We start from the raw sequence: 13,157 nt of genomic DNA on the forward strand, positions 1-13,157 counted from the left end.
TCCACTATTTGAATTTTTCTATTTAAAATAAATTTCCATTTTTTTATTTGTGAAGGAAATCGGTTTAATATATGAGCTGTTCACAACACGAATCGATTAATTCCTCTTTTTGAAAAATCTTACATTTAAGTGTCAAAGCACTTGGTATAGTTATAACTTTTTATATTTATAATAACTTTCCCTGATAATTAAGATTAACACCATTAAACGATAAAAATTTTTGGCCATTGAATAATAAATAATTTATTTTAGAGGTCACTTTGATTAACTCCGTACTCTAATGTAAATCGTTGCAATAATGCAACTCAAATGCACTTGCAAGCCATGAATGATAACGGTGAATTTTTTAGTGCCGTCTTATCACAATTTAAGTATAATTTAGTAAAATTTAAATTTATTACTTTTTTCACTTGCCAAATCGATTAACTCTTCCAGTAACATAAGAATGGTAACATTGCTAACGAATCCCTTTTGGCTATTTTTTCTTATAAATTTTATATACCGTTAGATGAAAGTTACGTTTGTATTTATGCATTCTACGATATTTATTTCGATTTAAATTATAAAGGGAATTTTAAAAAACAATATACATTATTTCATTGCATTTCTCCACTTTTTGTTTTATGGAGTTAATCAATTTGTGCAGTGAACGGCTCATATGGAACGCTGAATTGACAATTGAGTTGCGACAGTATGATATGTAACCTCTGACACGTTTGTTAACGATTCGTTAGCCTGAGCTCCTTCGAGTGGATAATCTGAAGAATTCCGAGATTTGGACTAATATTGACACTTTTGTTTCGATATATCTGCCTTCCAGTTGTTTGGCGTTCAACAAGCCAGTTCTAGGAAGTATATACTCAATAAGGTTTATGTTCGATGTGCGAGAACTGTTGGCTATCGTTGACCTAGATCGGGTCTGAGAATCGGAACAAGTAGCTTGTTGCTTTCGGTAGTACATTGATATTCTCCTAGTGTTAGTAACGTGCAGACACTTTCGTTGAGGCTTGCCATTTGCAATACCTAATCTGCGGTGTAGATTTGAACGTGTTGAAACTATCTTCTTAGAAAGTCTAAACAAGAGTGAAGCTGTTGGTGATAAGTGATCTCGCTGTTAAGAAAATAGCTATCACAGTTATTTATAAACGCAGAATGCTTATTTTTTTACTCATTTTTGTAAATTTATTCCAATTCTTTATTTTTAAGTGCACAGTATGATGTTCTATGTAAATTTTATTAAATTTGATAAGAGATTTTTGAATTTAGAAAGACAGAAGGATCTTCTTGTCATCCTAAGACACGTTTTAAAAGAAATTTATTAAATTCTTCAATTTTTTAAATATCCTGTATTGCTATTAAAAATAGTAGAAATTTCTAGATTCGACAAAAATTGTTTATTTGGTACACTTTGTATGTTAATACTCTGACAATCGTTGAAACAATAATCGTGTCATACGAATTACAGTGATTTACGATTGTTTATATGTACATTATATTCCTTTGTCTATTTATTTATTTGTTTATTTACCACGTTTATGTTTTATTACTATTTTATATATTTTATTATACATTAATTCTGTATATTTTTATTTTTATTATTTTGTTATTCTATATGTGTATAAGTCTTATATTTTATTACTTTTTGATAATCCCATGTGAAAATTATTCTTAACATTAGTCAATCAGCATAGTATTGATATTGTAAATGACGATATTTGTTATTTCATCTGTTTTGTGTATTTATTGGATTTAAGTAAGCAACAGGATAAATTAGAGTAAAATTTAAAAACTAAGTGACCATCATCTTCATAGCAACATAAAATTCAGAATTTTTCATCTTCGAATATATTTTGAAGATTTCAATAATGTGTTTTTAACATTTCTGAACAAAGTGGTACACATTTTCTGATCGTACTATGTTCAACTCAATTCTGCAATATCAGTTGATATAATACTGTTATTATAAAATAATATATTTGATCATTGAATTATTTTATAATTATTTTATAATTAAATGATATACATGGGGTATAATGAAAGCCATAACGTGTTTCTATAAAATGGTTTATATGATAATATTTATTCTGCTATTAGAGGGAATATGTAAATGTTCCTTTTATGTTTGAAAAGCATACGAGAATATTTAAATATATGTATATGAAGATTGCAGGTACCGTAAGTATAATATTAATGCAGGATAATTGATACGAGATATGAATAAAATGTGAATAAAACGGTGTAAAATGTGTCGAAGATCGAACGAAATTCATTCTAATTAAGTATTTTAATGATACGTGATGTATCTTAAACATGTTTTAATAACAACGAGTTCGTATAAAATATTAATAAACCGAAACGATATTTACAATTTAATGCTTGCCTTTTATTACATAAGGAATATTAAACAAAAATAAACAAAAATTCTTTAACACAAACATAAATTTCAGAAAATACGAGATATTTAAAAATTTAGTGAATTTGTTAAGTAATTATTTCTTCTTTTTCATATTTCTACCAATTCTTTTTAAACATTCACTTTTTGTTATTTTGTTTTATTATATGCCATACATCTTTAATTTTTTATTTACTATATTCTTTTATGCTACATCATAATATATTTATGATTAATTATCTTTAATTTTGATATTTAATTACAGAAATATTTTTATATAAAATAAGTATTGTAAAATATTTGGAATACAAAAGATATTTGTAACGATATTTTTAAATTTGGATACTATGCATATAATATTTGTAATTATTCTTTTATCCAATAATTCTTTTATTATACTACAATATATTCATGAATATTAAACTTTAATTTCGTCAGTTTTATTAAAAGGCGTACCATAATTTTCCAAATTAGAAACCGATACTTGCAAACTTTTTATCCATACAAGAATAATTTATTTATACCATATGTCACCAATCTGCTGCACAAACTGAATGGTGATGATTCTACATTACAAAAGAAAAACTGGAAAAAGGCAAAAAAGATATACGTCAAGTTACTCTCAAATATGCTTTGTTTCTGATTAAATCGATGTTGGAGATTTATCAAATTGGAGCATTTACACGCGGGTTTACTTACGCTTCGGTCTGACACATATCGTTACAAGCTATTTGTAAGGCAGTTCGTGTTTGTCGTATTAGAGAATGAGGGATGGACAATAAAACGAATGTGTCGTTCCTCAAAGATGAATTTTTTTTTTTTTATTACTATAATGATCCGAAAAGCTGGCATCATTTTTCTCTGCCAATATAATCCGTCATTCGTATTACATTTTGGTAAATAAATGAAGCTGAGAATCTATATACGAAACTAAGGAAGGAATGAAAAAAGTTTACCCTTTGTTCCGAAGAATGTATGTAATATACGTGACCAACCTGTAACTGGCATGGTGTGACATGCACACACGTTCACCAGACCGTGGCAGTGTGGCTGATATGGTTTGCTCATGTCGGGTTTTAAAAAGATGAAAATGACAAAAGAATTAGAAGAGGAAAAAGATTATGTCGTTGACTTATATGTCTTTCTGCTTTAAAGTGCATTCCATGCAATTAAGCTTTCAGGTATGTTATAATTGAGCATTGTATAAGTAATTTGGAATTTAGTTCATTTTAATATTTTATTTAATAACCAAGTATTATTTATTTTTCTTTGGTACTCTTTTTACTATGAAAGAAAATACCTATGGGGAGAAATGGAATTTTCCTGGTGATTTTTCAAATTTTATTAGTCACACAAAAGATTGCGAATTTTTATTTAAATTATTAAAACGCATTATATTATACAAATTATGAAATAATTTAATATTTATTTCTTAAAAAGATATTAGGTCAAATATCGTTTATTATGGATGAATTTTTAAATTAATTATCCACCATAATTGAATATAATTGAAATTGTACATATGGAAAACAACACACTTCAAATTTATCAATTTTTTTAGGAGAGAAAGAAAATTATCATGTTCAATTTGTTCCTTTAATTTTATATTTGCTGTATCAAATATTCTATATTTTTTCCCGCATTATAATTCAGATAATATATCATTTCTATGTACGAAATGTACCAAAATATACTTTACTTCAACGTCTATATACAGTATGTGCGATTTATCTGGGAAAAGAATTAAATATCTCGAAAAATATGGGCGACATAGAGAAACGTTTCAAATAAAACTTATGCGGTATCAAAAAGCGACATATGATAACTTTGAAAAATTTTACGGTGGTCATATCGAAATTTTTTAATTAAAGGATGTTTCCACACTGTTTTAATGTCAATTGCGCAGGGTGTCCGAGCAACGGCAGTACAACTGGGAAAGGTTGTTCTACATGCAGAAACGAATTGACATAAAAAGGAATAAAATTTTTTGTTTCAAAGCTTCGTTATCGAGAAAATCGATTTTGAATATTAACCGTGTGCGCGTACACTTATCTATGGCTTATATGAGCAGACTATCGATACATGAGTACCAGTGGTACAATCGAGGACGATACGATTCTACATGAAAGAACGTATCGAAAATAAAGAATAAAAATTTTTCATTCGAAGCTTCGTTTTCGAGAAAATCGATTTTGAATATTCACCGTCCACGCGTGCACTTAGCAATGGCTTATATAAATTAAGCATCAATACGTGAATATCGGTGGTAAAATCGAGGAGAGTACGATTCTACATGAAAGAACGTATCGAAAATAAAAAATAAAAATTTTTCATTCGAAGCTTCGTTTTCGAGAAAATCGATTTTGAATATTCACCGTCCACGCGTGCACTTAGCAATGGCTTATATAAATTAAGCATCAATACGTGAGTATCGGTGGTAAAATCGAGGAGATTACGATTCTACATGAAAGAACGTATCGAAAATAAAGAATAAAAATTTTTCATTCGAAGCTTCGTTTTCGAGAAAATCGATTTTGAATATTCACCGTTCACGCGTGCACTTAACTGTGGCTAAGGCGGATGGACCATCAGTATATCAGCGTATTTGGTGTATATTCAAAGTCGATTTTCTTGACAACGAAGCTACAAATGGAAAAATTTTATTCTTTATTTTCGACTTGGTTTTACATGTAGAATCACCCCCTTCTTGGTTGTACCATCGATGCTAATGTATTAATGGTCTATCCATCTATGGCATAGTCAAGTACACTGTACTCCATTTACATAGTTAAATGCGCGTGTACTTGGTAGATATTCAAAGTCGATTTTCTCGAAAACGAAGCTTCGAATGAGAAAATTTTATTCTTTATTTTCGATTTGTTTTTTCATGAAGAATCACCACCCCCTTCCGACTTATACCGCCGTTGTTGGGACACCCTGTATAATCAATGTAAAAATTTGAACTTCACTTTCGTAAAACTTTTCATTCGTATCCCTTAGCATCGAACTGAACCGCCGTATATTTTGAAATATTTATACTCTTTTCTAACACTGTAGATTGAGGTAATGCCAGTTCGTAAATGTCCATACATCAGTATGCTTGTGTAGGAAAAGATACGTAAAAAGCTGTTCCCTCGAAACCGGATGAACTCGCGAGTTAAACCAACACCTGTATTTTGCCTGACTTTTTATAACTGTCAACGTCATTTACGCGTGAGGTTAACGCGTTTCGAGACTGAAGTCTTCTGGTAATAGCAGAAAGCTGGATTATATCTTTGATCGCAGGTTCAGTTTACGCGTAAGTCCGCAGTCGGTGATAATCGTTTATCTCTCTGTGTTCAGGGAGGTATCAAGGGGGTATCGCGTCGTTCCCTTGATCTTCCTGGTCGCGTGGTTTCCGCCCGAAATAATTCGTCTTCGCGGTTGTAAGGCGCGAAGATATCCCGATGTGGATGGACGGTTCGACGCGACACGGTATCTCGTCGACTTAACGAGGAGATACGAAAATCGTCTCGTGTTATAAGAGACCTGTCGTCTCTGATGTTTCGTTCGGAACTCGTCGGAAAGTACCGATGTCTTTTAGTGCTCGTTCGGAAGTCGTTGCAAAGAACCGATGTCTTTGAGTGCTCGATTGGAAGTGTCGTCGACCAAGGGCGTTCCCTTGGTTCACGAATCCGTTACCTTGGAGTGAGGGAAGGTTCCCCCGAAAAACCACGATAGTGGAGGAAACCCTCTCCTCCAAGGTGGGGTACCTGGGGTTCACCCGCGCGCCGGTGACCCCATCGGCCGTTTGTTACCCCTAGCGAAGGCCTGAGGCTTCCAACGTGTGCGGACCACGTGGAGCCCTCAGGCCTATTGTCAGCCAAGTCTTAAGAGCCGTCGCCTAATTTCGTTAAATTAGGGATTCCCAGGATTCTCGTGTTCCGCGACACGAGAAGTCAAAGAAAAAAGGTAAAGCAGTCAACATGCTGAAGGCATGGAGTGGGAAATTCCGATGCCGAATTGTTCGACCCTAAGACCTGGCTGTTGGAAGACCGTAACGGGTCTTCCTTGTTCCACGACGGAACACTCTGGCTTACCAATAATGGATATTATTAACGTTTATCGTGGTAGCAAGGGCGGACTAAGCCGAAGGGAGCATCGGGGTTGCCTTCCACTTTCTTATCGCTGACCTGCCAGAAGCCAACCCGCCACAAACATTTACGCGTGCCAACGCCCACTGGCCTCGTCGTGTCAGCTCTAATAACTCAGTGTGTATATCATCAATAGGTCGTCCTCAATTGACGACGGTTAATGACGATCCAAATTTCTTGAGGAACGTTGTGTTTATAGTGGACTGTATTTTATGTAGTAGTTTCGGATAACTCTTCTGAACTCTTCGAATGTTATTGACTGACTGACTGGTACTGACTCTCTCGATGGTTATATAATCCTGGTCTCTCTGCTGATTGGTTGCTATGACGTTGGGGGTGTATGTTAACTTCAGCGTCCTTCGGTGGTGGTGGTTGTTTAAACAATCTAGATAATTGTGCTTGTCTTCTTGAAGGGTGATACATAGTTGTTTGCTGCGGATTACCTAAGTGGTGGCTTAGGTGCTAAAGAAATCAAAGGGCGCTGACAGTAAGGATATAAACAACCTTCTACTTGGGACATTGCGGTCCTAGGGCCTCATCAATGGTACTTGAGAAATTTCAGAGCCTTCACACGGTCTATTCTAAACAAAGGGCCGAACGAAATACCGGGACGACATTCCAAGGCTTAACACAGTGCCTTCTTTTATTTGCAATCAGAGACGTGACTATGGGGAATAACAGTGGGAAAAATATGTGTATATCGTCACTAGGTCGGTCTTAGTTGGCGACGGTTAATGACGGACGTTTCATTGAGGAAGGTTGCGTATAGTGGACTGTATTTTAGTAGAACTCTCGAATAACTCTCCTGATCTGTCTTCTTGACTACGGGCCATGGAGACCTTCGGTTGGATCTCATATCCATGCCAGACTTGAAGTGGCCCAAGAGAAATACGCCAGTATCGGGTACCTCCCCGGGTGTACTCCTTGAGCCAACTAGGGTCAAATGCGGGTTGACTACCTCCGCTGGTTGGACCATGCCTTTTTCATTGGTATGATGTCGATTTATAAATTCGCAACTAACACCTGCCGCTATATCCGCAAAGGATCAGGTGCGACATAGCAGCGCATAGGCGCCGAGATGTTAAAGAAACATTAATTGTCTTCTTCACTGCTCTGTCGGTGGTTATATATTTATATGTTCTTCGTCTCCCTACTGATTGGTTGCGAATACTATTGGGGATGAGTGCCAGCTCTAGCATCCTTCGGTGGTGGTGGTTGTTTAAACAATCTAGGTCCCTATGTCCTATGTCGCCTCAGGGGTGATATATAATTGCTTGCTAGGGTTTACTCAAGTGGAGGCTTAGGTGACAATGAGTGTAAAAAGTCAAGGGACACTGACAATAAGGACATAAAACAGTCCTCCACTTGACCTGGGACAGTGCGATCCTAGGGCCGCAACACTGGTACTTGTAAAATTTCAGAGCTTTCACTTTTAGCTTTACAGTCCTAAACAAAGGGATGACCGGTGTACCGAAAACCACCTTTCACGGATTAATCCTTTGCACATGACGATTTTTTCGTTACAGAAAAATAGTAATTCGAAGACTTTCTGTCATAAAGTCAAGGATATTTTTAAAATGGCAAATAGGAAATCGGATGCAAATTAAGACGTAGAACTATTTTACTTCGACATTGCACGCATCGTTAGGTAATTTTGAATTTGATATATTAATTAACATCGATCTTTAGAATCTAATTAAATGGTGACTGAGAGGCGCCTCTCGAGTGCAAAGGGTTAACAATATGTATCTTGAAAGAAATTGACAGCCGAAATGAAGGAAGTTGAGGTAATGGATACTCGCGTTGTTGATGGTACAGTGGAATGTATGTTATTCAGACGTTGATTACTCGACACGGCGATTATCCGACTATTGATTATTCCAAATGCAGACTTTTCAGAAAATGGATTATTCGAAACGTCGATTGCCTGAATATTAATTGTCCGAAACGTCGATTACTGAATATTAATTGTTCGAAACGTCGATTACTGAATATTAATTGGTCGAAGCGTAGATTACCGAGTATTGATTATTCCAATTGCTTACTTTTCTGGAAATAAATTATTCGAAACTTCGGTTTTCTAAATATCGATTTTTCGTATTGTTAGCTATTCGAATGTCAATTATCTAAATGACGGTTATAAATAATTCGAAACGTCTATTTCGAGATGTCTGGAAACGTCGATTGTCTGAATAACCATTATTCTAAATATCGGTTTTCCAAATATAAGATATTCGTAAGGTTAATTACTTCAATCCCAATTATTCGAGTATAGACAAATCATCTATACTGGCAGAATAGAGAATAGAAATAAAAAGAAAAATTCGACTGTTGCATGTTAATGTCACATCATTGGTCTGAGAATTATAATATACACATAATCTAGAGTCTTGCTCGATTTAAAATAGTTTCAGGAAATGGTTTTTACTTACATTTGCATACTATACTTACATTTATACACTATAATTAATCGAATATTAAATATATATAATCTTAATTATTCTAATCGTATTGATTAAATTCTACTTCTGTATTCTAGTTGATTGCTTGAACATTTTTAATTTCAGTACAGCGGTTCTCAATTTCTTTTCTTTAGCATACTATTCGACCAATATGTATTTAACTTTGTTGTTACTCTACTGTTGGTAAATTATTTTGTACAGTATTTTCATTTTATTAACACATTGATTGCCACGTACTTTTTATATGATACACTCAGGGGGCCACGATAAAATTTCCATTATTCTGAAGATATAGGGGTGAATTATCAAACAATATGACAAAGAAAAAGAATGGTGCAAACTATTAATGTCTTCTTTTCAAAGTTCTCTATTTATTTACATTGTTAAAATTTTCAAAAAATGATTAAAATAAAACAAATATAAATTTTTAAAATTAGTGTCGTCGAAGACTGTCCATGTAATGGGTCTTCTTTGTTCCACGACGGAACACATAATGTCTATTCATTGTAGCCTATCTTAATGTGTGTAATCTTCAAATTTGATTCAAATCCCGTACTACCTGAGAATATTCGACGTATATGTATACTATCTGTAATACGTGTGGAATAAGTTGGGAACCACTGTTCTAGTGTGGTGCTTTTTTGTTTCTAAATGGACTTTTTCAATTTCGTGGTGTGCTGATCTCATACATATTAGGATGTTAATATTCATTGGTCAGTGATTTTATAGAGGTGCTGTCGCGTTTATTATTTCTACATTCTCCTAGTAGGTCAATGGGAGGAAAAGGAGTGTAATTTCCTTCCCTTCTTGGTCGTGCTTGGTTATTTCTGGCGTGAATGACTAGAGACAAATGAGAAGACTGGTTGTCGGTCACGTGTAGGTTAGCAGTGCGCGTATCTGATCGCTTGGATTTATGAGCATATTTGATGGCTAGTAAAACTATTTCGATGACGATAGGTATAAGCTGTTTATGAGGTCTCAGGATATCCTCTACTAGACGAACCGAAACGTTCAACACTTTATGTAGCATGGTTCATGCTGTTTATATTATATCTCGTAACACCATGCTTCAAATACAAATACAATACAATACTTTTCGATTATATTAGATTTATGGTTGTATGAAAGACATAATTTTAAATTTTTCTCCTAATGTAGAAATTTTAATGTTTTGTTTAATACTTTATATTGTCAAACTCAAATCTTAGATAAATATGAACAATATAAAATCAGAAGTGTTTAATAGCATATTTATGTAATTTTGTCAGTATCTCGAGTTTCTCAATAATTTTTTCAGCAAAATATTTTAGAATTTTCACACTGACGGTTAAAGAAGAAAAATAAAAATTAGATTTTACTATCATGAAGGAACAAATATGTATTTAGAGCGTTAGGTATGCTGGTATACTTATTATACTTACAAGGAGACTGCAAGGTGTGCAGATCACCGATTTAGTCCAAATTTTGCAGGATGGTAGATTTAGTTCACTTGATGATGAAGGTATATGATTATAAATGCCACTAATCAATAATTTTTTAGATATTTGCAATTGAAAATTTATCATTTAATTCGCAGTTTAATTCAGTTCTGTTCGGAATAATTACAATGTAATGGTTTAGTGGAGTGGCGAGTTTACATAATAATATTTCTGAACAAAATTGTATTAAATCAAAGAACACATTTTCAGTTGCAAATATCTTAAAAATTATCGAGTAGTGGCATCTATAATCATATACCTTCATCACCAGGGAAACTAAATCTATCATCCTACAAAATTTGAACTAAAGTGATTAATCGAAAGCCTTGCAATCTCCTTGTTAGTTATACCTTTTATATATGTATGACGTATAAATTGTTCCGTATACAGAAAGAAATTTACGTAAATATTTTGTAATTAAGAAGATACGATATTTTGTAATTAATCGTACAATATACATAATAGAATTAAATAAATAGAACACGAAGAATAAATAAATTTATAAAAGATTGTAAAATAATTATATTTTTTGCTAATACTATATATTATATTTTTAGATTTTTTATGTTTTTTTGATATATATCTTTACATCTTTATCTGTATATTTATCTACTTTTTTTCAATCAGGTTTGTTATATTTCTGTCGAATTAATTGTAAAAACAGATTAGTTTGATCGGTATATTCTTTGCAGCTACCAACAGCAAATTTTTATTCGTGGGATTCCGTTAAATTCTTCGTGTGCAGTAAAAAAGTTAAATCCCTTCAAGTAAATATTATTATTGCATTTGGCAGCCATTTTTAATAATTTATGCATTCGTAAAAATCAATTTTTAATAAGACATATATGAAAAACAGTCTGAATAATTTTTAATTCTATTTATTAGATGGAATTATATTAATATCTGTTTGAATAAAATATTGATATTGATTTTTTTGAAAGCGAAATCATAAATTAAAAAATTTGAAAGTTTCACGTTATTCTCTATTTTTGTTATTATCTTACCTTTTCATATGAATTCTTACTGTTTTGGCTTTTACCATCAGTTTAATAGTATCCTCTATTTTTCTTTTTATTTCCTATAAAATTTTATTATGGTCTTTCTTTGAATACTGTTGATTATTTTTCCACATTGTTATCTTCGCATTTTATTTAATACTTTGTATTTCTCGAAATTTTCTGATATTACATTTTTATATTTTTCTTTTACACCTGATTTAAGTTTTCTATTCGGTACAATTGTAGCTTTAATATTCTCAGATTTGTATTATCAAGTCGTTCCTGTGATTCAGTTACGTTGGCTTTATTTGAATGCTGTCGTTATCTATATATTCCCTTATCTTGTAAAGTAAATTTCTTTCTTCCTTTTCAGTAGCCTGAATGAACTTATCTTAACTGTATTATATGTATAAATATCGTCAAATGATATAATAAAAGAGTATAATAAAATTTCTGAAAAATATAGAATATATATGATATATAAAATATAAATGATAATATTTCTATACAAAATATAGAATATATATGATTATAGAAAATTCATTTTTACATTTTTCAGCAATTTTTTAAATAAATTCCTCTGATACATAGAAGCTATATTAATTATCTAAAAATTATGAATAAGTTTCTAATTTTCACTTTTTAAAATAAAATATTCTTAAATATTTGTAAAAATAGTGTTACATAAATGAATACTATCAGTGAAATTAGAACATATTGTCAGTGGAATTAGAAAATATGCTCTGCAATAAATCAAGTTTAGAAAACAGATTATAAGCTATTTAATCTGTATATAACTTGCAAATGAATACAACACTTTTAACCCTTTGCGCTCGCCGATTTTTTGGCTAAAGAGGGGTACGAATTGAAAAATTTTCTTCCATAAGGCTGATAATATTTTTTTAACAGTAAATAAGAAATCGTATAATAATTAACAAGCAGAATTATTCAATATCGATATCTCGCACACTGTTACATTATTTTAAATTTCATATATTAATTAATATCGAGCTTCGAAATTTTATCAAATGGTGACCTAGAGGCACCTCTCGAGTGCAAAGGGTTAAGAAATAAATAAAATATATTGTTCGTTATACGTATAATCTCTTCAGTAATTCCTTCTCAGCTAACCACTCTTAGATTATGACAATAAGCTGCTCCAGTATCGTCTTTCTCTTATTAAAAATTTGAAGAATGTTGGTGTTGTTTTTTGGTAGAAATTATGAAAATTAAGAGATAAGAAACGACAGAGGGAGGCATATTACTGCTTGTACATCACGTAGTGAATCAGTTCTACGTGAAAGTATATTATTTATGGCAATCAGATGTTTTATTGTCGGTTAGAAGTATTATTGGCTAAGAGTGGATCACTAATGTGCTACACAGGGGGTGCAACACCATTTGCTAGTTACCAGTGATGAAAGTTGCTGATATTAGTAATGAAAGAGTACCTCAAACGGTTAGAGTATCCTTCCACCTTGGTGCTTGTTTGTTACCAATTCTATAGCAATTCTATAATGGCAAAAGGCAGATCCATTATCGCTCGTGATATTAACAATTGACAACACGATACTGAGTGCAGGCATCATCACTGTATTGTATCCGTAGAATTAATATATTCACTGATGATTTAAATTCATCAGCAATTCTAGAATAATCAATGTATAGATCAATTATGGCTAGAGATATTCGCA

Source organism: Eufriesea mexicana, unplaced genomic scaffold, assembly GCF_001483705.2.
Source record: "Eufriesea mexicana isolate 0111107269 unplaced genomic scaffold, ASM148370v2 scaffold980, whole genome shotgun sequence".
NCBI lineage: Eukaryota > Metazoa > Arthropoda > Insecta > Hymenoptera > Apidae > Eufriesea > Eufriesea mexicana.